Here is a 26,866-nt window from a genome sequence, read left to right as displayed (position 1 = left end):
CACTAAAGGAGACAAATATGCAGCCAAGAGTACTGGATCCAGCTAGACTGTCATTGAAAATAGAAGGAGAGATTAAAAGCTTCCAGGACAAACAGAAACTAAAAGAATTTGCAAACACCGAACCAGCCCTATAGGAAATATTGAAAGGGGTTCTCTAAGCAAAGAGAGAGCCTAAAAGTAACACAAACCAGAAAGGAACAGAGACAATATACAGTAACAGTCACCATACAGGCAATACAATGGCACTAAATTCATATCTTTGAATAGTTACCCTGAATATAAATGGGCTAAATGCCTTAATCAAAAGACAGGGGTATCAGACTGGATTAAAAAACAAGACCCATTCATATGCTATCTGCAAGAAACTCATTTTAGACCCAAAGACACCTCCAGATTTAGAATGAGGGGCTGGAAAACAATTTACCATGCTAATGAACATCAAAAGAAAGCTGGGGTGGCAATCCTTATATCAGATAAATTAGATTTTAAACCAAAGACTATAATGAGAGATGAGGAAAGACACTATATCATACTTAAAGGGTCTGGCCAACAAGAAGATCTAACAATTTTAAATATCTATGCCTCTAACATGGGAGCAGCCAATTATATAAACCAATTAATAAGAAATCAAAGAAACACACTGACAATAATATAATAATTGTAGAGGACTTTAACACCCCATTCACTGAAATGGACAAATCATCTAAACAAAAGATCAACAAGGAAATAAAGGCTTTAAATGACACACTGGACCCAGTGGACATCACAGATATATTCAGAACATTCCATCCCAAAGCAACAGAATAAACACTCTTCTCTAGGGCACATAGAATATTCTCCAGAATAGATCAACATTCTGGGTCACAAATCAGATCTCAACTGGTACTAAAACACTGGGATCATTCCCTGCATAATTTCAGACCAGAGTGCTTTGAAACTAGAAGTCAACCACAAGAGGAAAGTTGAAAGGAACTCAAATACATGGAGGATAAAGAACATCCTACTAAAGAATGAATGGGTCAACCAGGAAATTAAAGCATAATTTAAAAAATTCATGGAAACATATGAATATGAAAATACACTGTTCAAAATCACTGGGACATAGCAAAGGCAGTCCTGAGAGGAAAGTATATACCAATGCAAGCCTTTCTGAAGAAATAACAAAGGTCTCAAATTCACAACCTAACCCTACACCTAGAGGTGTGGAAAAAGAACAGCAAATAAAGCCTAAACACAGCAGGAGAAGAGAAATAATAAAGATCAGAGCAGAAATCAATGAAATGCAAACCAGTAGAACAAATCTACGAAACTAGGAGCTGGTTCTTTGAGTTAGTAAGGTTGATAAACCCCTGGCCAGATTTATCAAAAAGAAAAGAGAAAGGACCCAAATTAATAAAATCATGAATGAAAGATGAGATATCAGAACCAACACCAAAGAAATACAAACAATTATAAGAACATATTATGAGCAACTATACACTAGCAAATTTGACAATCTGGAAGAAATGGATGCATTCCTAGAGACATATAAACTACCAAAATGAAACCAGGAAGAAATAGTAAACATTAACAACCCATAACCAATAAGGAGATTGAAGCAGTCATCAAAAATCACCCAACAGGGACACCTGGGTGGCTCAGTGGGTTAAAGCCTCTGCCTTCGGCTTGGGTCATGATCCCAGGGTCCTGGGATCGAGCCCTGAATCTGAGTCTCTGCTCAGCAGGGAGCCTCCTTCCTCCTCTCCCTCTGCCTGCTTCTCTGCCTACTTGTGATCTCTGTCTGTCAAATAAATAAATAAAATCTTAAAAAAGAAACCATCCAACAAACAAGGGCCCTGAGTCAGACAGCTTCCCAAGGTAATTCTACCAAACATTTAAAGAAGAGTTAATACCTATTCTCCTGAAACTGTTCCAAAAAATAGAAATGGAAGGAGAACTTCCAAACTCATTTTATGAGGCCAGCATTACCTTGATCCCAAAACTAGACAAAGACCCTATCAAAAAGGAGAATTACAGGCCAATATCCCTGATAAACATGCATGCAAAAATTCTCATCAAAATACTAGTCAATACAATCCAACAGTACATTAGAAGGATGATTCACCACAACCAAGTGGGATCTATTCCAGGGCTGCAAGGTTGGTTCAACTTCCACAAATCTGCAAATCAATCAATGTGATACAGTACATTAATAATAATAATAATAAAGAACAAGAACCATATGATACTCTTGATAGATGCTGAAAAAGCACTTGACAAAATATAGCATCCTTTCTTGATCAAAACTCTTCATAGTGTAGGGATAGAGGGTACATCTTGCAATATCATCAAAGCCATCTATGAAAAATCCACAGCAAATATCATTCTCAATGGGGAAAAACTGAGAGCTTTCCCCTGAGGTCAGGAACACAGCAGGGATGTCTACCATTGCCACAGCTATTCAACATGGTACTAGAAGTGCTAGCCTCAGCAATCAGACAGCAAAAAGAAATACGAGGCATCTGAATCAGCAAAGAAGGAGCCAAACTCTCACTCTTTGTAGATGATATGATCCTTTATGTGGAAAACCCAAAAGACTCCACTCCAAAACCGCTACAACTCCTGCAGGAAATCAGTAAAATGGCAGGATATAAAATCAATGCACATAAATCAGTTGCATTTCTATACACCAACAACAAGACAGAAGAAAGAAATTAAGGAGTCAATCCCATTTATAGTTACACCCAAAACTGTAAGGTACCCAGGAATAAATCTAACCAATTTGAGGCAAAGAATCTGTATTCAGAAAACCATAACGTGCTCATGAAAAAAATTAAGAAAAACACAAAGAAATGGAAAAAAAGAAAAACTCCATGCTCATGGATTGGAAGAACAAATACTGTAAAAATGTCTCTGCTACCTAGAGCAATCTACACATTCAGTGCAATCCCTATCAAAATACCACCAACTTTTTCCACAGAAAGGCAACAAATAATCGTAAAATTTGGATGGGACCAGAAAAGACCCCAAATAGCCAGAAGAATGTTGAAAAACAAAAGCAAAGCTGGTGGCATCACAATTGCAGACTTCAAGCTCCATTACAAAGCTATAATCATCAAGACAGTATGGTACTGGCACAAAAACAGACACACAGATCAATGGAACAGAATAGAGAGCCCAGAAATGGACCCTCAACTCTGTGATCAGCTAATCTTTGACAAAGCAAGAAAGAATGTCCAGTGGAAAAAAGGCTCTTTAACAAATGGTGTTTGAGAAGATTGGACAGCCACGTGTAGAAGAATGGAACTGGACCATTTCCTTACACCATACAAAAGTAGGCTCAAAGTGGATGAAAGACCTCCATGTGAGACAGGAACCCACCAAAACCCTAGAGGAGAACACAGGCAGCAACCTCACTGACCTCAGTCACACCAACTTCTTCCTAGACACATCGCCAAAGGCAAGGGAAGCAAGGGCAAAAAGGAACTATTGGGACTTCATCAAGATCAAAAGCTTTTTCACAGCAAAGGAAACAGTCAACAAAACCAAAAGACAACCAACAGAATGGGAGAAGACATTTGCAAATGACACATCAAGTAAAGGGCTAGTATCCAAAATCTATAAAGAACTTATCAAACTCAACACCCAAAGAACAAATAATCCAATCAAGAAATGGGCAGAAGACATCCAAATGGCCAACAGACACATGAAAAAGTGCTCTGCATCACTCAGCATCAGGGAAATACAAATTAAAACCACAGTGAGACACCACCTCATACCAGTCAGAAAGGCTAAAATTAACAAGTCAGGAAATGACAGATGTTGGCAAGGATGCAGAGAAAGGGGAACCCTCCTACACTGTTGGTGGGAAGGCAAGCTGGTACAGCCACTCTGGAAAATAGTCTGGAGGTTCCTCAAAAAGTTGAAAATAGAGTTACCCTATGACCCAGCAATTGCACTACTGGGTATTTACACCAAAGATAAAAAATGTAGTGATCAGAAGGGGCACGTGCACCCCAATGTTTATAGCAGTAATGTCCACAATAGCCAAGCTATGGAAAGAGCCTAGATGTCCATCAGTAGATGAATGGATAAATTAGCTGTGGTATATATCTATAATGGAATACTATGCAGCCATCAAAACATTTGCAAGGACATGGATTGAACTAGAGGGTATTATGCTAAGCAAAATAAGTCAATTGGAGAAAGACAATTATCATATAATCTCTCTGATACAAGGAATTTGAGAGGCAGGGTTGGGGGGGGGAACTCCTGGGGGGAAGGGAGGGAGAAATGCAACAAGATGGGACCAGGGAGGGAGACAAACCATAAGAGACTCAATCTCAGGAAACTGAAGGTTGCTGGATGGGAGGGGGGTGAGAGGGATAGGGTGGCTGGGTTATGGACACTGGGGACGGTATGTGCTATGGTGAGCTCTGTGAATTGTGTAAGACTGATGAATCACAGACCTGTACCCCTGAAACAAATAATACATTATATGTTAAAAAAAAAAAAAAAAGAATGGAGGTGTGGGGCAGCTGGGTGGTTCAGTAAGTTGAGCACCTGCCTTGGGCTCAGGTCATGATCCCAGGGTTCCAGGATTGCGCCTCCCATTAGGCTCCCTGCTCAGTGGGGAACCTGCTTCTCCCTATCCCTCTGCCCCTCCCCCTGCTTGTGCTCTCTCTTCCCAATAAAGAAAAAAATCTTAAAAAAAAAAAAAAGAATGTAGGTCTGTTCTAAGAAACATGGGAAATTTGCAAGTTTTTGTCTTTTAAGTGACATGATCTGGTTATCTTTTAAAAAGTGGCATTTCTTGCTGTTGCATGGTCCAAGCCAATGGGGTGACAGGTAGGCAGAGAAACTCTACTCAGTGTTGACTGAAGAGTATACATTTGAACTACATAATCCTGATCTGAACTGAACATCAGACCTCAGGGATCCAGGACTTGAACGGCTCAATCTGACTAGAGCACTCTACCCTGAGTGATAGTTCTCTCTACTGACTCAACAGGAGGTTGACAACACAATATTTGGGAGAGCCCAAATGACAAGGTTCTGAATTCAGGATGAGAGAGTGGGCCAGGGGCTAGGAGGGAGAGTGTAGCCATGATAGTTTCCATTAATTAAAAAGAAGGAGGAGGAGAAGGAAGAGACAAAAAAAAAAAGGGGGGAAGGAGGAAGGAAGAAGGAAGGAGAAGAGGGATGCCTGGGTGGTTCAGTCGGTTAAGCCACTGACTTCGGCTCAGGTCATGATCCCAGGGTCCTGGGATCGAGTCCCGCATTAGGCTCCTTGCTCGGCAGGGAGCCTGCTTCTCTCTCTGCCTGCCATTCTGCCTGCTTGTGCGTGCTCTCTCTCTCTCTCTCTCTGACTAATTAATTAATTAATTAAATCTTTTTTAAAAAAGAAGAAGAAGAAGATTACATGTGGTAGGCATCCCATCCAAGAAATCAGAAAAGGAAATGAGGAATACAATGCGCAATTCAGTGTTAGTGAACTGGAAAATCTTGATGAAATCGACACTTCTCTGGAAAACAGTTACTAGCATTCTTTCCAAGTATAATATAGTCTTAAATAAAATAGCGTACTGATGAAGAGTGCAGGCTCCCCCATCAGATGGATGTGCGGTTCAAATCCAGCCTCCCACTCCTTACTGGCTGCATGACCTCAGGCAACACTCAATTTCTTCCCTTTTAAGATAAGGATAAATAGAACCAGAAGCTTCTTACAGAATGTATCTGAAGAAAGGTCATCCAGGAAACTTAAAACACGATCAGACAAATGGAATTAAAGAAGGATTATTTCATAATGCTGGTTCTTCCTCAATTAATACATAGGTTTGATGCAATCCTAATAACTATCCCCATACAACCACTTTTGTATTTGCTGCATTGTTTTCCTTTGGTGGGAAAGGATTTTAGAATTACTTTAGTAACTCTTTCTTCAACCAGATACATAAATGGACAAAAAAGTCAAGAATGACTTGAAAGTGAAGAGTAATTAGGGGACCCACTGAATACAGATACTGACATGGACAATAAAGTTTCCAAGATGAAAAAAGTATAGTGCAAGTAAGTCCTGAAACATAGATCAATGGAATAGAGCAGATAGTGCTGAGACAATCTTTCATGTACCTGACTTTATTAGATAATAAAAGCAGCCACCAAAGGCCAGAGAGAAAAAATCTTCAATAAATGACAGTGGGACAATTGATTAATACTTGGGGGAGGAATAAATAAAGTAAAATTAAATTTTCATCTCTCACTATACATCAATGTAAATTCCACATGATTAAAGAGTATGAAGTAACTTAGAAGCTAATTGAAACTAATAAACAATCTAGACAAACTTCTGGGGATGAAAGCAACTTGATCACTTGATCACAGGGATCTAATATCCATCTGGTCCTCTTCGCTCCCAGATTCCCATTTAAAAAAATGAATTTGTATATAATATATATATGTAAATATATATGTATGTGTATACCCATATACATACACCCACTACATATAGTTACATATGGATTTATTGATTTTTAAAAGATTTATTTTAGAGGGGAGAGGAAGGGCCAGAGGAGGAGAGAGAGAGAGAGCCCACGTGAGAGCAATGATGAGTACACAGCCCACATGGGGCTTGATCTCATGACCCTGAGACCACAGCCCGAGCTGAAACCAAGAGTCCAATGCTTAACCAACTGAGCCACCCAAACGCCCCATGGATTTCCTTACTTCTTAAAGAGAGGCAAAGCTGTATCTGTGCTAGCAATTGTGGAAGGCTTCCATCCATGTATTTGAAACTTTAAAATCTTTACCCCAAATATGATCTGGATGAGACAAAATTCAAACATGGATCTTGGGTGGGTGTTGGGGGTCAATAAGAAAGGAAGAAATCTTTAATTAATCTGATCAAGAGGAAGAGAGACAAGGCACCATTAAGATTAAGAGAAAGCAGAGTTACCATGAAGGAAATTAAATGAAAAATGCAAGGAAATATTATGCATAGCTTCATATGGCCTAGGAAATTAGAAAATTTTGATGAGATAGGTTATATTATAGGAAAATATAGATGGCCAAAAATATTATTCTAAAAGAAGAATCCATGGGGCGCCTGGGTGGCTCAGTGGGTTAAAGCCTCTGCCTTTGGCTCAGGTTGTGATCCCAGGGTCCTGGGATAGAGCCCCGCATCAGGCTCTCTGCTCAGCAGGGAGCCTGCTTCCCTTTCCTCTCTGCCTGCCTCTCTGCCTACCTGTGATCTCTGTCTGTCAAATAAATAAATACAATCTTGAAAAAAAAATAAAAATAAAAATAAAAGAAGAATCTAAAGAACTGAGTGAATGCAAAACTTGGTGGGGAAAACTGGAAACTTAGCCAAAGAATGAATGCCAGTGGGCTTGTGTGGTTTCATGGACAAGATCATACTTTTGGGCAAACTGATGGGAGCTGGTGGCATCCATACATCTGATGAGGGAGCAAAAGGCTAGCTAAGGACAAAGCAGAAGCTGGCACCCTACACACCCTCCCACACTTGTGACCTATGTGACACTCCTCAGGCACTCCTGCCTGCCCTACAAGAAGGACAAATGGTTAACTAAAGAGATCACAGTCCTGCTGGACAGGAGTCTCCCTCCGTTTACAAATGTCCCAGTGACTGACAATAGCCTAACTTCCAGAAGACCCCCACTGTCTTCATGTTGGTACCTCATTAGAGAAAAAACAAAAAAATTACAAACTACAGCTTGGCTTCACAATACCCAGGCCTCCAGTATCCTCAAAGTCTTCTTTACCATATGTCAGCCCTGCTGAACACCCCCTTTGTCCTCACCTCCCCAACCCGAGTATGTAATCAGCCACTCCTCAAGATTACAGGGCAGTAACTCTTTCTGCCCACGGGTCCTGTCCCCATGCTTTAATAAGATCACCTTTTTGCACCAGAGATGTCTTAAGAATTCTTTCTTGGTCATTGGCTCTGGACCGCACTTATATCTTAAAACTTCATCATCTGGTGCCCGAACATGGGGCTTTCAGGCTTTCCTTACATTTGGACTCTGAGCTTCAGTGCAAACTTGATGAGTACTTTCTCTCCTCTTCTTTTACTCTCATTTCAGGGGCCCTTCAAGGAGTATGGTCTTATTGGAACACTTTCATGTTGATTGCTCAGGCTGTAATCCTCTAGCCCATGGCTACTCAATGGGGAGGAGAAAGTCTGTCTTTTGGCTATAAGTTAGTACCTGGCGGGGATGGTAATAAGACCCAGAAACTTGATGGCCTCTCTTTTTTCCTGTTCTTTTTTTTTTTATTTTTTTTTTTAAAGATTTTATTTATTTATTTATTTATTTGACAGAGAGAGATCACAAGCAGGCAGAGAGGCAGGCAGAGAGAGAGGAGGAAGCAGGCTCCCTGCCAAGCAGAGAGCCCGATGCGGGCCTCGATCCCAGGACCCTGAGATCATGACCTGAGCCGAAGGCAGCGGCTTAACCCACTGAGCCACCCAGGCGCCCTTTTTTCCTGTTCTTATACAAAGTTGTCTGTCTTGGGCATGGAACAGCCACCTAAGTCACCAGGATGGCTGCCAATCTTAAGACTCCTGTGTGTTTTCCTCTTGATTGATCTAATGTGATCCCCTCCAAATTCCTGGTCTAGCCAGTTCTGGCCATGGGACCTCCACTGGGAGCGGCCAAAACCAGTACCTGATTGAATTAAAACCCAACTGGTGACCATTTCCTATGGAAGTTGGCTGTAAGGACCACCTGTGTTGGAAAGTTGCTTAGACCATAATGGATTTCAGTCTTTCTGGTTTCTGTCAGTGTCCTCTACTAACTATTAAAGCTACAAAATTGGGTAATCTCCCCTTGTAAAGCTTTTCTAGTATTTTCCATGTGTTAAAAATGGCAGGGCAATAACACGACTTCCAAAGTGTAGGATGGAACAGTAGCTTAGTCTATTCACCAGGCACCCAACTATAGCATAGGATGTGATGCAGCAGGGGAGAGATGCCAGCACCCCTCGAGGGCCTTTTATGGCAGGAATGCCTTCATGGGAAGGCAGGATGGTGAACATGGTGATTTTTGTTGAGGGACACCTTGGGTTGCTTTTGACACACGGGAACCTCTGACATATCCTGTGTGGGGAGTCAGCCAGGAGTTGGGGAGGATTTTGGTAATGGACCATCTTTATTATTCTAGGAACATGGGATCCTCATCTTCTGTTCCCAAGGATTCTCCCTTGGGATGCCTCTTAACTCATTGGGATCAATTTGGACTGCAGGATTTAAGAAAGAACAAAATGATCTCTGTAACACTGCATGGTCTCAGTACTCCTTAGGAGATGAGGAGAAGTGGCCCATAAATGGGACATTCAGTTTCAAGTGATTCTATCAATTAGACCTCTTTCACAAGGAGAAGGGCAAATGGAATGAAGTCCCATACATCCAAGCCTTTATGGTCCTAAAAAGGGATCCGGGCTTGTGGGCTTCTTGTAGAGTGTGTCTAACCCTCAACCAGGTTAACAACTGCCCTCCCCAGATGTATTGGGTGAGAACTGTCTAAATAAGCTGAATCCTCAATAAAAATGGGACGTTGGAGGAATGGCCAGCCAGTCTAAAGAGAGAGGACATTGGTTCTGTTTCTATCCCTCCTCCTTATAAACCCCAAGACCCCTCTGGCCCCAGCCCAGCTGGACATACCAGAAGTGGGACTCCCTATCTTCCAGGAGCTCTAGCTAAGTTTGGGATGCATCCTCTTAGGGAAGTTGCTAATGGAGATTCTTAGGGAAGTTGCTAATGGAGAAGTGGGCACAATTAGGGTCCATGTCCCATTCTCCATGGCAGACCTGGCTCAGGTAAAACAACAATTAGGATGATATTCTCTCAATTTACTGAGGGCTTTCAAGAAGTATCTATTATGTTTGATCTGGTAGGAGATACACACACGTGATACACATACACATATACATGTACACATATACATACACACATGATATGAGATACACACACACACACACACACACACACACACACACACATTTTAAACTCCTTGTTGTACTCCTGAGGAGAAGAAATGAATCTGGGAGGGAGCACAAGAGTTCATTGAAGAACTGGCAATGAGAGATAAGGAACGTTACCTGGCTGGGAGTGCAGCTGTCCCTAGCACTGAACCACACTGCAACTATCAGGAGGATAGTCCAGGAAGAGAAAAATGAGACCATATGATCACTTGTTTAAATGAAAAAAGGATTCTGTAAATCTGTAAATTTTGATAAACTTCAGGAAGTTTAGAACTTCCTGAATTGAAAGGAACTGAAGAAAATCAAAGGGCCATCCATAAATATACAAATTTGGACCCAGCCTCACCCGAGGGAGTAACCATACTAAATATGCATTTTATAAGCCAGTCAGCAACTGATAGCTGCTGAAAACTAACTAAAATGGCTTTAGGCCTCAAACTCTCATCCAGGGCCTACTAGAAGTAGTGACTGGAGTCTTTAATAATAGAGATATGACCTTAAGGCAAAAAGAGGACCGAAGAGCTAAATTGCAGGGTAAGATACACGGTCAAATAATGGCTGCCACTGTTGCAGACTCCCTGCGGTACCAGACTAACAAGGGGCAAAAGAACAGGCTGGTATCAGACAGAGAAGTAGGTAAGCCCCCATGTAATACGTGTGGCCAGATGAGACACTAGAGCAGAGAATGTCAAGCGCCCTCCACTAGGACTGTGTCCTGTCCATAAAGAAACAGGACATTGGAAGAGAGAGAGGAAGACAGGAACTCACTTCCCCGCCCGAGAGTTGAAGCTAGAGGAACTGGCACGGCGGGCCCTAAGGTAGGTCTGGCTCCCTTTGACATCAAGATGACAGAGCCTTCGGTTACCCTGGATGTGGGAGGTAAGTTTATCAATTTTTTTATTGATGCAGGAGCCACGTACTCTGTCCTTATTCAGCACTCTGGCCCTACTTGTATTTCTAACCTTACAATTGTTGGCATAGTAGGGAAACAAAAACATGCCATCAGACAGGACCCTTAACCTGTAAATAGAAAAGCCAATTGGTCATTCATGTTTTTCTAGTCCTTCTGTCTTGTCTCACTCCATTACTCCCACGTGACTTAATGTATAAACTGGGTAGCTCATGTGCTCTTCCTATAGAGGGGGACAGCTTGTTATCTTTAACATCTGGAGAGCTGAAACCATCCCCTACTATCCTTTCTAATGTCCTGAAGGAAGTGAATCTATAGGTCTGGGATTGTGATGTCCCAGGACGGGTTCTTACAGCCCAACCAGTTAAAATGACCTTGAAATGACCCTGTAAAACCTGAGGCCAAAGCTGGGTTGCAATCACTTATTGATAAGTTTCTCAGGCATGGTATTTTTTTTTAAGATTTTATTTATTCATTTGACAGAGAGAGAGATCACAAGTAGGCAGAGGCAGGCGGGGGTGGGGTGGGGGGGAGAGCAGGCTCCCTGCTAAGCAGAGAGCCAGATGTGGGGCTCGATCCCAGGATCCTGAGATCATGACCTGAGCTAAAGGCAGAGGCTTAACCCACTGAGTCACCCAGGTTCCCCTCAGGCATGGTATTTTAAAGCCTTGCCAATCTCTTTATAACACCCCAATTTTACCAGTAAATAAGCCAAATGGGGAATATCGGATGGTACAAGATTTGAGAGTTATAAATGAAGCAGTAACACCTCTTCATCCCATAGTGCCAAATCCATACACTATTCTCACCCAGGTCCCTGGTGACACCAACTAGTTTACAGCACTTGAGTTAAAAGATGCCAATTTTTGCATCCCACTAAGTGAGGAAATGCAGCCACTATTTGCTTTTGGATAGACCTCACCTCCAAGCCCACAGGCTGCTCAATTACCTCGCCATAGGGATTTAGAAACAGTCCTCTCCTATTTGGAGCTGCACTCAGCAAAGATCTCCATGATATATCCTTGTCTGAGGGGACAATGATTCAATATGTAGATGACATTCTAATCTGTATTCCCACAAAGGAGACATCCGATAAAAATTCTATAACTTGACTTAATTTCTTAGCAGATAGAAGGCATTGTGTATCCCCTAAAAAGGCACAAATAGGATACAAACTGACACTAGGTCACCGTATTCTATCTACTGATAGAAAAAAAGGCTATACTAGATCTTGAGCCTCCGACTACAAAAAAACAACTCCGCACTTTCCTAGGTATGGCAGGTTTTTGCTGCCTATGGATTCCCGGATTTGGACCCTTAGCCAAACCATTGCATAACTCAATTAAAGGCGCCGATGAGGAACACTTGCTCTGAACTAAAGCTCAGCAGGTAGCCTTTCAAATACTAAAAGCTAAACTTTTTTTCAACTCCAGGCTTGGCATTACCAAATTTAGAAAAACCTTTCCCTCTATACGTAGCAGAAAAGCAGAGCCAAGCTTTGGGAGGTCTCACCCAAAAATTAGGAAATGAAGCAAGATTGGTGGGCTATTTTTCAAAGTCACTTGACAACGTAGTCCAAGGGTGGCCAGCTTGTCTGCAAGGGGTGGCTGCACAGCCCTCCTGGTAGAAGAAGCCTCAAAGCTCACTATGGGACAGTCCCTCAAAGTGATGACTTTGAATCAGGTCCAGAGTGTCTTAGAGACCAAGGGCCACCAATGGACAATGGGAGGCTGCCCTACTAGATACCAGGCTATGCTTTTAGATACACCTGAAGTAATACTTAAAACTTGTCACACTTTAAACCCACCTACACTTTTTTTAATGATTTTATTTATTTATTTGACAGAGAGAGAGATCACAAGTAGGCAGAGAGGCAGGCAGAGAGAGAGGGAGAAACAGGCTCCCTGCTGAGCAAAGAGCCCAATGTGGGGCTTGATCCCAGGACCCTGAGATCATGACATGAGCCGAAGGCAGAGGCTTAACCCACTGAGCCACCCAGGCGCCCCATACTCTGGTTTCTCTTCAGATGGTATAAACCCACCTACTCTTATGCCTGGACCTGACCATCATACTTCTACAGAATGTAACTGTTCAGAGAGCATCAATCTTATCTATTCTAGCAGGCCAGCCTTAAAAGACTCCCCTATTAAAAATGCAGGTGATAATTGGTTTGCTGATGGCAGTAGCTTCATGGATAAGGGAGGGGGAAGAAAAAGACTGGATATGCTATAGTTAGTCTAATTAAAACTACTGAGGCAAAACCCCTTCCAATAAATACCTCTGCCCAAAAAGCTGAAGTAATGGCACTCACCTGTGCTCTTCAATTGGTAAAAGATCTAAAAATTAACATTTATACTGACTCCAAATATACCTTTCTGGTACTAGATGCCCATGGAGCTCTTTGGAAGGAAAGGGGATTATTATCAAGCCCTAATTCCCTAATCTAATATGGCCCTGAAATCTTTACCCTTCATGAGGCTGTACACCTGCCCAAAGAAGTAGCCATGATTCACCTCAAAGGACGTCAAAAGGATATGGCCTTAGAATCTAAAGGAAACATTTGAGCAGACTGTGCAGCTAAAGAGGCAGAAAAAAAAATAAGCAGATATTAAGCCTTATGCCAGTCTTAACTCAATGGAGTCCACAACGCCAATCTATTCAGACCAAGAGATTCACCTTGCTCTGGAGGATATACTAAAAATACATAGGACTGGCTTGTTGACAATGGAGGAAAAATCTTTATACCCCAGTCAATGGACGGTAATACAGGGCCCACACCAGGCTATTCATTTGGACAAAGACACTTTAAAACATTTAATTAAAAACATATTTGATGGGGGCGCCTGGGTGGCGCCTGGTGGCTCAGTGGGTTAAAGTCTCTGCCTTCAGCTCAGGTCATGATCCCAGGGTCCTGGGATCTAGCCCCGAATCAGGCTCTCTGCTCAGCTGGGAGCCTGCTTCCTCCTCTCTCTCTGCCTGCTGCTCTGCCTACTTGTGATCTCTGGATGTCAAATAAATAAGTAAAATCTTTAAAAAAAATAATAAAAATGGGGCGCCTGCTTCTCCCTCTCTGCCTGCCTCTCTGCCTACTTCTGCCTACTTGTGATTTCTCTGTCAAATAAATAAATAAATCTTTTAAAAAATAATAAAAATATATTTGATGGAATAAATTTAACAGCCACAGTAAAACAGTTCTGTCAATCCTGTATTGTCTGTGCCCAAGTAAATCCAGAAGGTGCAGCTCGCCCTCCTCCTATTTTAAAACCAGTCCAAAGGCATGGATCCGATCCAGGAGAGGACTGGCAACTTGATTTCACACAAATGCCACCTTGCAAAGGCTATAAGTTTCTATTAGTGTTTGTTGGTACCATCACTGGATGGATCGAGGCCTTTCCACATAAACTGAAAGAGCCATAGAAGTAACTGAGATTTTGTCACGAGAGATGATTCCTAGATTTGGCCTTCTGTGATCTCTTCAAAGTGACAATGGTTCTTATTTTATAGCTCAAACAACTCAACAAATAGCCCAAGTCTTAAAAATTAAATATTTCTTGCATTCAGCCTGGCACCCATAATCTTCCAGGAAAGTAGAAAAGGCTAATCATACTTTAAAACACCACCTTGCTAAACTTAGTCTACAAACCCAGGAAAATTGGGTTACTCTCTTGCCAATAGGACTTCCCAGGATAAGAATTGCTTCAAAACAACCTCTAGAACTCAGCCCTTTTGAGTTATTGTATGGAAAACCATTTCTTTTTGTAGATCTGTTATTAGATGAAGATTATAATGCTTTATCAAATTACTCACTGGAAGCTGGTTTATGTCACAAGTTACTCAATGAACATACTAATCATATACTCCCAAAACTTGATTTAACTATAACTGAAAACCTACCCCATGTAAATCTCAGAGACATGGTTTATTTAAAAAGTTGGAAGTCCTTTACAGCAGAGAACCTAAACCCAAAGTGGAAAGGTCTATACTGGGTCATACTATGTACTTCCACTGCAGTAAAGCTAGAAGGGCACTCTTCATGGGCTGGAATAAAACCTGTACCTCCTTCACAGGAACCCAATGAGCAAATGAACATGCCTTCCTGTGAACCCATAGAAGATCTCAAACTCCTCTTCAAATGAAAATGAAGGTTGTATATCTTCTCTTTATTTTCCTTTCAACTATCTGAACTGACAGTTCCTTTCTACAGTGGGCACAGCAGTATGCTGAACTACAAAATCAAATGGGTTGTTGGATATGTGGAATTTTGCCTATGTCAAGCACATCTGGGTTACCTCGGTGGGTTTCCCCTTTGCAGGGCACTGATTGGCGCTCTCAGTGAGCCAATATAATCAATATAATACATGATTATATTTCAAGAAATAATATATAGAGATAGTATGTATTGGGATAAAACTATCACTAATAAAAATGTTTCTTCCTGGCCCATGATCAGTAAGACATGGAGTCACCAGGACATAAGCAAACTTTTTCATAAACTCAAACTATTAAATCTTAACTGACCTTACAAACCCACAAATTAGTACCCACCGACCAGTGCCTAAGCTACAAAACCCCACTTATCGCTATACTAAGGATGGAATATATCAAATTTGGAATACAAATTTGTGCCTCACACCCACTATTGGACAGCTCAGTCAAAAGGCAGGTTTTTTTTTTTTAAGATTTTATTTATTTATTTGACAGACAGAGATCACAAGTAGGCAGGGAGGCAGACAGGGAAGGGCAGGGGGAGCAGGTTCCCCACTGAGCAGGGAGCCTGATGCGGGGCTAGATCCCAGGACCCTAGGATCATGACCTGAGCTGAAGGTAGAGGCTTTAACCCACTGAGCCACCCAGGTACCTGGTCAAAAGGCAGTTTTATGCTGGGAACAAAGAAATCATACATATGATACTTGGGCAAATAACACACAACATCTAGGATGGTTATCATTAGAACATGTTCCCAAATAATAGTACTCTGGGCTACTGACTATTCTGCTACTGACTGGATAAGACGACCTGGCATCAGATGGCTATCTCCAAATGGAACCCACTGGGTATGTGGAACTAACCTGTGGCCCTGGCTTCCTCCAGAATGGATAGGTCACCTTAGGTTTTGCCTGGATTCATGGATGCCATGCTACAACCACCACTACTCTAGCTAATCTCCCCAATTTAAAGCAAAGATGGACATGATCTGTTTTAAATGGTATGATCACTTAACATCCATTTTTGTTCCATCCGTAGGGCTAGAGAATGTCATTTGGCATGTAGAAGCCCTTAATAAACACACCATGAAGGCACTCATTGATTCACTAAGTAGCATCTCCTTACTTAATACTGAAGTCACACAGATGCACAAGTTGGTCCTACAAAATAGAATGGCCTTAGACATCGTAACAGCAGCACAAGGTGGTACATGTGCCATTATCAAAGGAGAATGTTGTGTGTACATTCCAGATTATCACAAAAATGTCACAGGACTAATAAAAGATATGAATGCCCAAACTGGGGCTCTACAAAATCCCTCTTTCTCTCTCAGTAATTGGTTAAGTTCCTGGCTTAAATGAGGATTACGGTCAATGATTAAAGTTTTCTTTGTTGGACTTCTCATTCTTATAGCCTTACTAATCTTTTTTTTTTTAAAAAGATTTTATTTATTTATTTATTTGACAGACAGAAATCACAAGTAGGCAGAGAGGCAGGCAGAGAGAGAGGGGGAAGCAGGCTCCCTGCTGAGCAGAGAGCCCGATGCGGGGCTCGATCCCAGGACCCTGAGATCATGACTTGAGCTGAAGGCAGAGGCTTTAACCCACCGAGCCACCCAGGCACCCCAAGCCTTACTAATCTTAATGTGTTGCCTTCTTCAAAGTTTCTCTACTTGGTGCCAAGACTCCATGGCTACAATGACTTCACATCAATAGATGATTCTAACCACTCACAGAGATAATTCCTTACTGTCAGCATTGGATTCAGCTGCCTCCATCTTTCCTAACTCTCCCCTACACGTAATTTCCCAGCTGACCAACATGACCCAGAGGTAGAGACCGCTGTACACTCCTACTCAACAAGAAGAAATTACAGAAGATGAGACTTTCCACCTTCAACACCTTATACAGATTTAAGGGTCAAAATTGTTTAGGGGGGGAAATGAGGAGGGAGCAAAAGCCTAGCTAAGAACAAAGCAGAAGCTGGCACCCTACACACCCTCCCACACTTGTGACATATGTGACACTCCTCAGGCACTCCTGCCTGCCCTACAGGAAGAAAAAATGGTTAACTAAAGAGATCACAATCCTGCGGGACAGGAGTTTCCCTCCATTTACAAATGTCTCAGTGACTGACAATAGCCTAACTTCCAGAAGACCCCCACTGTCTTCATGTTGGTACCTCATTAGAGAAAAAACAAACAAACAAACTACAAACTACAACTTGGCTTCACAATAACCAGGCCTCCGGTATCCTCAAAGTCTTCTTTACCATATGTCAGCCCTGCTGAACACCTCCTTTTGTCCTCACCTCCCCAACTCCTGAGTATATAATCAGCCACTCCTCGGGATCACAGGACAGCAACTCTTTCTGCCCACAGGTCCTGTCTCCATACTTTTATAAAATCACCTTTTTGCACCAGAGACGTCTTAAGAATTCCTTCTTGGTCGTCAGCTCCGGACCTCACTTAAATTCTAAAACTTCATCACATCCATGTCTCTATTTTGTTCTAAACCGGGGGTCTCACTGGAGCCCGGCAAATGATTTAGGAGTGGCGCAGGAGGAATTCGGTTCAAGATGGCGGACAAGTAGGGGACCTACATTTCCTCAGGTCCCAGGGATTCAGCTAGATAGTTATCAAACCATTCTGAACACCTACAAACTGAACAGGAGATTGAAGAAAAGAAGAGCAGCAAGTCTACCAGCAGAAAAGCGACTGCTTTCTGGAAAGTAGGACATGTGGAGACGTGAACCTGAGGTGATATACGGGAAGAGAGACCATGGCGGGTGGGGGGGGGGGCGCTCCGTCAGCCAGCTAGTGTCTAGCTCTGTCTAGTGACAGTGCAGCAAAGCACAAAATGGGAACTTTTAAAATTTGCTCTGGTGAGGAAGGTCGCTCTGGTGGCTAAACGGGGGGTGGAACCCTTGCTGGGACAGTGCGGTCTCAGGACTCTTGGGGTCACACAAAGATCGGGGGTATAGGAGTGGGGAAGCCAGCTACAAAGACAAAGCCGAAGGGGGGCTCTCACCTCAGGGTTGCCATAAACCATGATATGTGGTACAGTTGGGCCACTACTTTTTGGGCAGTGACCCAACAAGTGGCAGATCCGGGAGACTCACCTTCCTCTCCTGTGACGAGTGGTGTAGTAGTGTGATGTAGGAATCTGCGAGGCTTGGAGACTCCAAACGGGGCCGTGCGCCAGAGACAGAAACACTCGGTCACAGGCCAGATGAGCTTGGAGCACGGCTGGAGACCAGGGAGATGGGAGGGATTGACCGCTTTTCTCTGAGAGCTCACTGAGGAGCGGCCCTGAGCTCTCGGCTCCTCCAGGCCGGATATTGGGAGGCCGCCATTTTCATTCCCGTCCTCCAGAGCTCTACGGAAAGCATTCAGGGAACAAAGCTTCCGAAAGCAAACAGCAATTGGCATAGCCCAGCCCCTGGCAAGGGTAGTGCAATTCAGCCTCAGGCAAAGACATTTGAGAATCACTGCAACAGGCCCTTCCCAGAGAAGATCAGCAAGAACATCCAGCCAAGACCGATTTTACCAATCAACGAGAACTACAGAACACCCGTGCTCAGGGAACACACCACGTAGAATTCATGGCTTTCTTCCCCATGATTCTTCAGTCTTTCAAAGTTAAATTAAATTTTTTTTTATTTTTTCTTTTGCTGTTTTTTTTAATTTTCTTCTTCCCTTTTTCAACCAACTTCTTATCAATTTCTTTTTTAAAATCCTCTTTAATTTTCATTTTTATATTCCTATTCCATCCCTTCATTATATTCACCCTTATTTTTGCGTATATATATCTAAGTTTTCCTTTCTTTAAAATTCTGGAAGGCAGTTTCTTCTAACACACCAAAATACACCCAAAATCTAGTGTATGGCTCTCTTCTACTCACCAGCCTGATCATATATATTTTTTTCTTTTCCTCCGGTTTTGGGTCTCTTCTGATTTGTTTACTGTATATTTTCTGGGATTGTTGTTACCCTTTTAGCATTTTGTTCTTTCATTCATCTGTTCTTCTCTGGACAAAATGACAATGTAGAAAAACTCGCCACAAAAAAAAAAAAGAAGAAGAAGAAGAACAAGAGGCAGTACCAACTGCCAAGGAGCTAACCAAAACGGACATTAATAAGATGTCAGAATTAGAGTTCAGAATGATGATTAAAAAGCAGAGAAGATAGTAGAGAATCCCTTTCTGGAGAAATAAAATCTAACCAAGTCGAAATAAAAAAGGCTATTAATGAGGTGCAATAAAAAAAAATGGAGGCTCTTACAGCTAGGATAAATGAGGCAGAAGAGAGAATTAGTGATATAAAAGACCAAATGATGGAGAATAAAGAAGCTGAGAAAAAGAGAGATAAGCAAATACTGGATGACGAGGGGAGAGTTCGAGAGATAAGTGATACTATAAAGCAAAGCAATATTAAAATAATTGGGATCCCAGAAGAAGAAGAAGAAAAATAGTGGGGGCAGAAGGTATATTGGAGCAACTTATAGTGGTAAACTTCCCTAATTTGGGAAAGGAAACAGGAGGTACAGAGAACCCCCTTCAAAATCAAGAAAAATAGGTCAAGACCCCAATACCTAATAGTAAAAGTTACAAATCTCGGAGACAAAGAGAAAATCCTGAAAGGAGTTCGCGACAAAAGGTTTGTAACCTACAATAGTAGAAACATAGTAGAAACATCAGATTGGCTGCAGACCTATCCACAGAGACCTGCAGGCTAGAAAGGACTGGCATGATACATTGAGGGTACTAACCAAGACAAATATGCAGCCAGGAATACTATATCCAGCTAGGCTGTCACTGAAAATAGAAGGAGAGATAAAAAGCTTCCAGGACAGGGGAGCCTGGGTGGCTCAGTGGGTTTAAGCCTCTGCCTTTGGTTCCGGTCATGATCCCAGGACCCTGGGATAGAGCCCTGCATCTGGCTCTCTGCTCAGCAGGGAGCCTGCTTCCCTTCATCTCTCGCTCTGCCTGCCCCTCTGCCTACTTGTGATCTCTGTCTGTCAGATAAATAAATAAAATCTTTAAAAAAAAAAAAACCTTCCAGGACAAACAGAAACTAAAGGAATTTTCAATCACCAAACCAGCTCTACAGGAAATATTGAAAGTGGTCCTCTAAGCAAAGAGAGAGCCTAAAAGTAACATAAACCAGAAGGGAACAGAGACGATATACAGTAACAGTCACCATACAGGCAATACAATGGCACCAAATTCATATCTTTCAGTAGTTACCCTGAATGTAAATGCCCCAATCAAAAGACACAGGGTATCAGGTTGGATTAAAAAAAAAACAACAACAAACAAGACCCATTGATATGCTGTCTGCCAGAGACTCATTTTAGACCCAAAGATACCTCCAGATTTAAAATGAGGGGCTGGAAAACAATTTACATGCTAATGGACATCAAAAGAAAGCTGGGGTGGCAATCCTTATATCAGATAAATTAGATTTTCAATCAAACACTATAATAAGAGATGAGGAAGGACACAGTATCATACCTAAAGTGTCTATCCAACAATAAAATCTTTTAAGATTTTAATCTTAAAATTATATAGATTATATAGATTAATCTATATAATTATATATAGATTAATCTATATATAGATTAATCTTTTAATCTATAAAGATTAAAATCTTTATGGACTTTAAATATCTATGCCCCTAACATGGGAGCAGTCAATTATATAAGCCAGTGAATAACAAACCAAAGAAACACATCGACAATAATACAATAATAGTAGGGGACTTCAACACCCCCCCTCACTGAAATGGACAGATCATCCAAGAAAAAGATCAAAAAGGAAATAAGGTTTTAAATGACACACTAGACTAGATGGACATCACAGATATATTCAGAACATGCCATTCCAAAGCAACAGAATACACACTCTTCACTAGGGCACATAGAACATTCTCCAGAACAGGTCACATCCTGGGTCACAAATCAGGTCTCAACTGGTACTAAAAGATTGGGATCATTCCCCGCATATTTTCAGACCACAGTGCTTTGAAACTCAAATTCAATCACAAGAGGAAAGTTGGAAAGAACTCAAATACATGGAAGCTAAAGAGCATCCTACTAAAGAATGAATGTATCAACCCAGGAAATTAGAGAAGAATTTTAAAATTTCATAGAAAAAGGGCACCTGGGTGGCTCAGTGGGTTAAGCCTCTGCCTTTGGCTCAGGTCATGGTCTCAGGGTCCTGGGATAGAGCCCCACATCAGGCTCTCTGCTCAGCAGGGAGACTGCTCCCCCCTCTCTCTGCTTGCTTATCTGCCTACTTGTGATCTCTCTGTCCAATAAATAAATGAATAAATATTCATGGAAACAAATAAAAGTGAAAACACAACTGTTCAAAATCTTTGGGATGCAATGAAGGTGGTCCTGAGAGGAAAGTATATACCAATACAAGCCTTTCTCAAGAAATAAGAAAGGTCTCAAATACACAACCTAATCCTACACCTAAAGGAGTGGGAAAACAACACCAAATAAAGCCTAAACCCACCAGGAGAAGAGAAATAATGAAGATTAGAGCAGAAATTAATGAAATAAAAACCAAAAGAACAGTAAAACAGATCAATGAAGCTAGGAGCTGGTTCTTTGAAGGAATTAATAGGATTGATAAACACGTGGCCAGATTTAACAAAATGAAAAGAGAAAGGACTCCAATCATGAATGAAAGAGCAGAGACCACAACCAACATTGAAGAAATACAGTTATAAGAACATATTATGAGCAACTATATGCCAATTAATTAGATAATCTGGAAGAAATGGATGCATTCCTAGAGACTTATAAGCTACCAAAACTAAACCAGGAAGAAATAGAAAACCTGAGCCATTCCCAGCAAGGAAATTGAAGCAGTAATCAAAAATCGCCCAACAAATAAGAGTCCTGGGCCAAACGGCTTCCCAGGAGAATGTCACCAAACATTTAAAGAAGAATTAATACCTAGTTTCCTGAAACTGTCCCAGAAATAGAAATGGAAGGAAAACTTCCAAACTCATAAGGCCAGCATTACCTTGATCCCAAAACTAGACAAAGACCCCATGAAAAAGGAGAATTACAGACCGATATCCCTGATGAACATGCATGCAAAAATTCTCACCAAAATACTAGTCAATACAATCCAACAGTACATTAAAAGGATGACTCACCACGACCAAGTGGGATTTATTTCTGGGCTGCAAGGATGGTTCAACATCCACAAATCAATCAATGTGATACAATATGTTAATAAAAGAAAAAAGAACAAGAACCATATGATACTTTTGATAGATGCTGAAAAAGCACTTGACAAAGTATAGCATCCTTTCTTGATCAAAACTCTTCATAGTGTAGGGATAGAGGGTACATCTTGCAATATCATCAAAGCCATCTATGAAAAATCCACAGCAAATATCATTCTCAATGGGGAAAAACTGAGAGCTTTCCCCTGAGGTCAGGAACACAGCAGGGATGTCTACCATTGCCACAGCTATTCAACATGGTACTAGAAGTGCTAGCCTCAGCAATCAGACAGCAAAAAGAAATACGAGGCATCTGAATCAGCAAAGAAGGAGCCAAACTCTCACTCTTTGTAGATGATATGATCCTTTATGTGGAAAACCCAAAAGACTCCACTCCAAAACCGCTACAACTCCTGCAGGAAATCAGTAAAATGGCAGGATATAAAATCAATGCACATAAATCAGTTGCATTTCTATACACCAACAACAAGACAGAAGAAAGAAATTAAGGAGTCAATCCCATTTATAGTTACACCCAAAACTGTAAGGTACCCAGGAATAAATCTAACCAATTTGAGGCAAAGAATCTGTATTCAGAAAACCATAACGTGCTCATGAAAAAAATTAAGAAAAACACAAAGAAATGGAAAAAAAGAAAAACTCCATGCTCATGGATTGGAAGAACAAATACTGTGAAAATGTCTCTGCTACCTAGAGCAATCTACACATTCAGTGCAATCCCTATCAAAATACCACCAACTTTTTCCACAGAAAGGCAACAAATAATCGTAAAATTTGGATGGGACCAGAAAAGACCCCAAATAGCCAGAAGAATGTTGAAAAACAAAAGCAAAGCTGGTGGCATCACAATTGCAGACTTCAAGCTCCATTACAAAGCTATAATCATCAAGACAGTATGGTACTGGCACAAAAACAGACACACAGATCAATGGAACAGAATAGAGAGCCCAGAAATGGACCCTCAACTCTGTGATCAGCTAATCTTTGACAAAGCAAGAAAGAATGTCCAGTGGAAAAAAGGCTCTTTAACAAATGGTGTTTGAGAAGATTGGACAGCCACGTGTAGAAGAATGGAACTGGACCATTTCCTTACACCATACAAAAGTAGGCTCAAAGTGGATGAAAGACCTCCATGTGAGACAGGAACCCACCAAAACCCTAGAGGAGAACACAGGCAGCAACCTCACTGACCTCAGTCACACCAACTTCTTCCTAGACACATCGCCAAAGGCAAGGGAAGCAAGGGCAAAAAGGAACTATTGGGACTTCATCAAGATCAAAAGCTTTTTCACAGCAAAGGAAACAGTCAACAAAACCAAAAGACAACCAACAGAATGGGAGAAGACATTTGCAAATGACACATCAAGTAAAGGGCTAGTATCCAAAATCTATAAAGAACTTATCAAACTCAACACCCAAAGAACAAATAATCCAATCAAGAAATGGGCAGAAGACATGAACAGACATTTATGTAAAGAAGACATCCAAATGGCCAACAGACACATGAAAAAGTGTTCCACATCACTTGGCATCAGGGAAATACAAATCAAAACCACAGTGAGATACCACCTCACACCAGTCAGAATGGCTAAAATTAACAAGTCAGGAAACGACAGATGTTGGGAGGATGTGGAGAAAGGGGAACCCTCCTACACTGTTGGTGGGAATGTAAGCTGGTGCAGCCACTCTGGAGAACAGTCTGGAGGTTCCTCAAAAAGTTGAAAATAGAGCTGCCCTATGACCCAGCAATTGCACTACTGGGTATTTATCCCAAAGATACAAATGTAGTGATCTGAAGGGGCATATGCACCCCAATGTTTATAGCAGAATGTCCACAATAGCCAAGCTATGGAAAGAGCCTATATGTCCATCAGTAGATGAATGGATAAATTAGCTGTGGTATATATCTATAATGGAATACTATGTAGCCATTAAAAACACAAAATCTTGCCATTTGCAACAAAGTGGAAGGAACTAGAGGGTATTATGCTAAGCAAAACAAGTCACTCAGAGAAAGACAATTATCATATGATCTTGCTGATATGTGAAATTGGAGAAAGAAGACAGAGGATCATGGGGGCAGAGAGGAAAAAATGAAATGGGATGTAACCAGAGAGGGAGACAAACCGTAAGAAACTCTTAATCTCAGGAAACAAAGTGAGGGTTCCTGGAATGGAGGGGTATGGGAGGGATAGGGTGGCTAGGCGATGGACTTTGGGGAAGGTATGTGCTATGGTGAGCTCTGTGAATTGTGTAAGACTGATGAATCACAGACCGGTACCCCTGAAACAAATAATATATTACACATTTAAAGAAAAAAAGTAGTGGTGCAGGTGGAGGACCATAGGGAAGGCTGGGGAATGGGGTCGGCTGAGACAGGTGCGCCTCATTGAAGTGAAGAGATGCTAATTGCTGGCAGGATGGAGGCCCACATTCAATTCTCTGCAATGCTAATTGTTAGACTGGCACTGCCAGACATTAGCAGAATCCGCATCAACCAATTTACAGATTCTCCTGGAGACACTAAAAATATAGAAGACTATAGGGAGAGGCGACCCTCATACTATTGGAACCATTTTTGAAAACTGTTTCAGAGGAAGAAATAATTGCTCTAGTTTGTCCTTCACGGTGGGACATTTCAGTGGATAACTTTTCACCAGTAATGAGGCAAGCCGGTTGCATAAGATAAAATAAGATTTCATGTTTTACCTCAATCCGAACAGCTCTCCGGTTCTGGAAAAGGAAGGCTGGATTATTTTGAAAAAATAATCATTCATCCATGTATTTGACAAATACTTATCCAGCACCTACTATGTGTTGTGTGCTATTATAAGTATGGGAATAGAGCAGTGAACGAAATAGAAAAAGTCTGCCTCCATGTAACTTTATGTCCTCAAGATGGTAAAAATAAAAGGCAGAAACCAGCATTTTCTGGCCAATTTCAATGTTAAGAGTATTGGGAATTTTGTAATTAGGACTCACTTGTAGGCTTTGAAAAGCCCAACCTAGAAACAATATGATATCTGGGACTTTCTTCAAAATAACCCAGTGAGGAGAGAGAGTAATGGAACACAGAAATGAAACAAGATGGGCCATATGTCAGTAACCGCTGCAACCAGTGGGGGGTAGTACAGGAGCATTCATTCATTATATTTTCCTCCCCACTTTCAGGCATGTTTGAAAATTTTTCTTAATGAGTGTGTTTCTAAGTTCAGTTCCGTCGAAATCGAAGCTTCAACCTCCCATTCAATCCAAAGCCTTCTGCTGTCTCCAGACCCAGCCTGGCCATGAGTGCTGGGCCTCTGCAGGGGGAGAGGAGGAGGCTAGGGTGTCCTCTGCTCCTCCTTCTTCTCTGGTTGCTGGCTTCTTTGGAGCTGAGGATGGGGAAGGGGCAACGGTCAGAGGGCAAGAGGCAAGACTCATCTTTCTTAGTGCCACGAGTGGTAGTTGTTGATGCTGCTTGTACCAAAATGCTGATCTCTTGTCCCATAAAGAGAGTTTGAGCTCAGGGATTTTTCTCAGTATCCATACAACTCTCACTGCATCTTTGCAATACCGCACCCTGGTTGTCCTCTCCCCTCGCCCTGTAATGGAGAGATGCTCCAGCCAGCATCTTGCCTCCACGGTTCTCCAGGCAGGAACCAGGCATCCCTCTATGTCCGTGTGCTCATGCGTGCTCCAACACCATTCAACACTTGTCAGTTTTTCTCAAGTGTTCCCTCCTGATGCTCTGCTCTTGCAAAAATTAGTTCCAGGTGCCATCCTAGAGCATCCACAGCTGAGCAAGCACTGGGAAGTGACATGTCAGTGTTCCCTCTTGCATATTCCATAATCCCTCCAAGGAGTTGATTGGAACTCTTCTCACCTGGCTTGGTGGGTGAGAGCCATCCCCTCCTCCACCATGGCAATGGGACAAAAAAGAGCCAAACCACCTTTCTCACCCAGTTCCCATTATTTCCCCCACCTCACTGAATCTTACTCTTTAGTCCATAGAGTCTAGATGGGAGTCATCAGAGGCAGGGCTGCAGGACCTCTCTGACCATCTCTTCATGACCCTGGAGAAGTTACTTGGCAGTTCCAGATGTGGGAATATTTCATGCTTCTTGTTTTCAGTCTTAGGACTTTGGCCAACGTTCCAAGTCATAGTCCTAAACCACATCCTGTTCCACTGATTTTTAGGAAGGTTTCCAAAATAATGTTAAGCCTCTTAGTTACCTATTGAAGTGTTTATCTCACTTCTCGATAAAGACACTGAATTTCTAACCGCCTCTTGGGTCATTTTGCTTTCCTAGGATAGAGTTCTCATGGAAAGTGATTAACCGTGTAGTAGTCAATCGCATGTTATTCCGAAGGCAGTAAATTAAAACTAATCTCGTTAAGAGGGCTGGCTTCTTTGGTACCATTGTTTTATTTATAGTTACAGCTGACATTTATTGAGCACTTCATATATGCCAGGCAGTGTGTTAAGCCTGCATGTGGTATCGTTATATGCAATCCTCGTTATA

The 26,866-nt window shown here is 41.7% G+C and overlaps 1 long non-coding RNA gene across 5 annotated transcripts in view; it reads right to left on the bottom strand.

Annotated features, from left to right (window-relative positions):
* The window catches only part of LOC125090368 (uncharacterized), a 52,235-nt gene extending 33,845 nt beyond the window's left edge, over nt 1-18,390 (bottom strand). For all 5 annotated transcript variants that reach the window (XR_007124313.1, XR_007124309.1, XR_007124312.1 and 2 more), the window contains exon 1: nt 18,215-18,390. This is a non-coding gene — a long non-coding RNA (uncharacterized LOC125090368). The remainder of the gene's footprint in view (nt 1-18,214) is intronic.
* Between the last annotated feature and the right edge of the window lie 8,476 nt (nt 18,391-26,866).

The sequence above is a fragment of the Lutra lutra genome, chromosome 18, assembly GCF_902655055.1.
Source record: "Lutra lutra chromosome 18, mLutLut1.2, whole genome shotgun sequence".
In the NCBI taxonomy this organism is placed as follows: Eukaryota; Metazoa; Chordata; class Mammalia; order Carnivora; family Mustelidae; genus Lutra; species Lutra lutra.
This window is presented reverse-complemented; position numbering and strand designations above follow the sequence as displayed.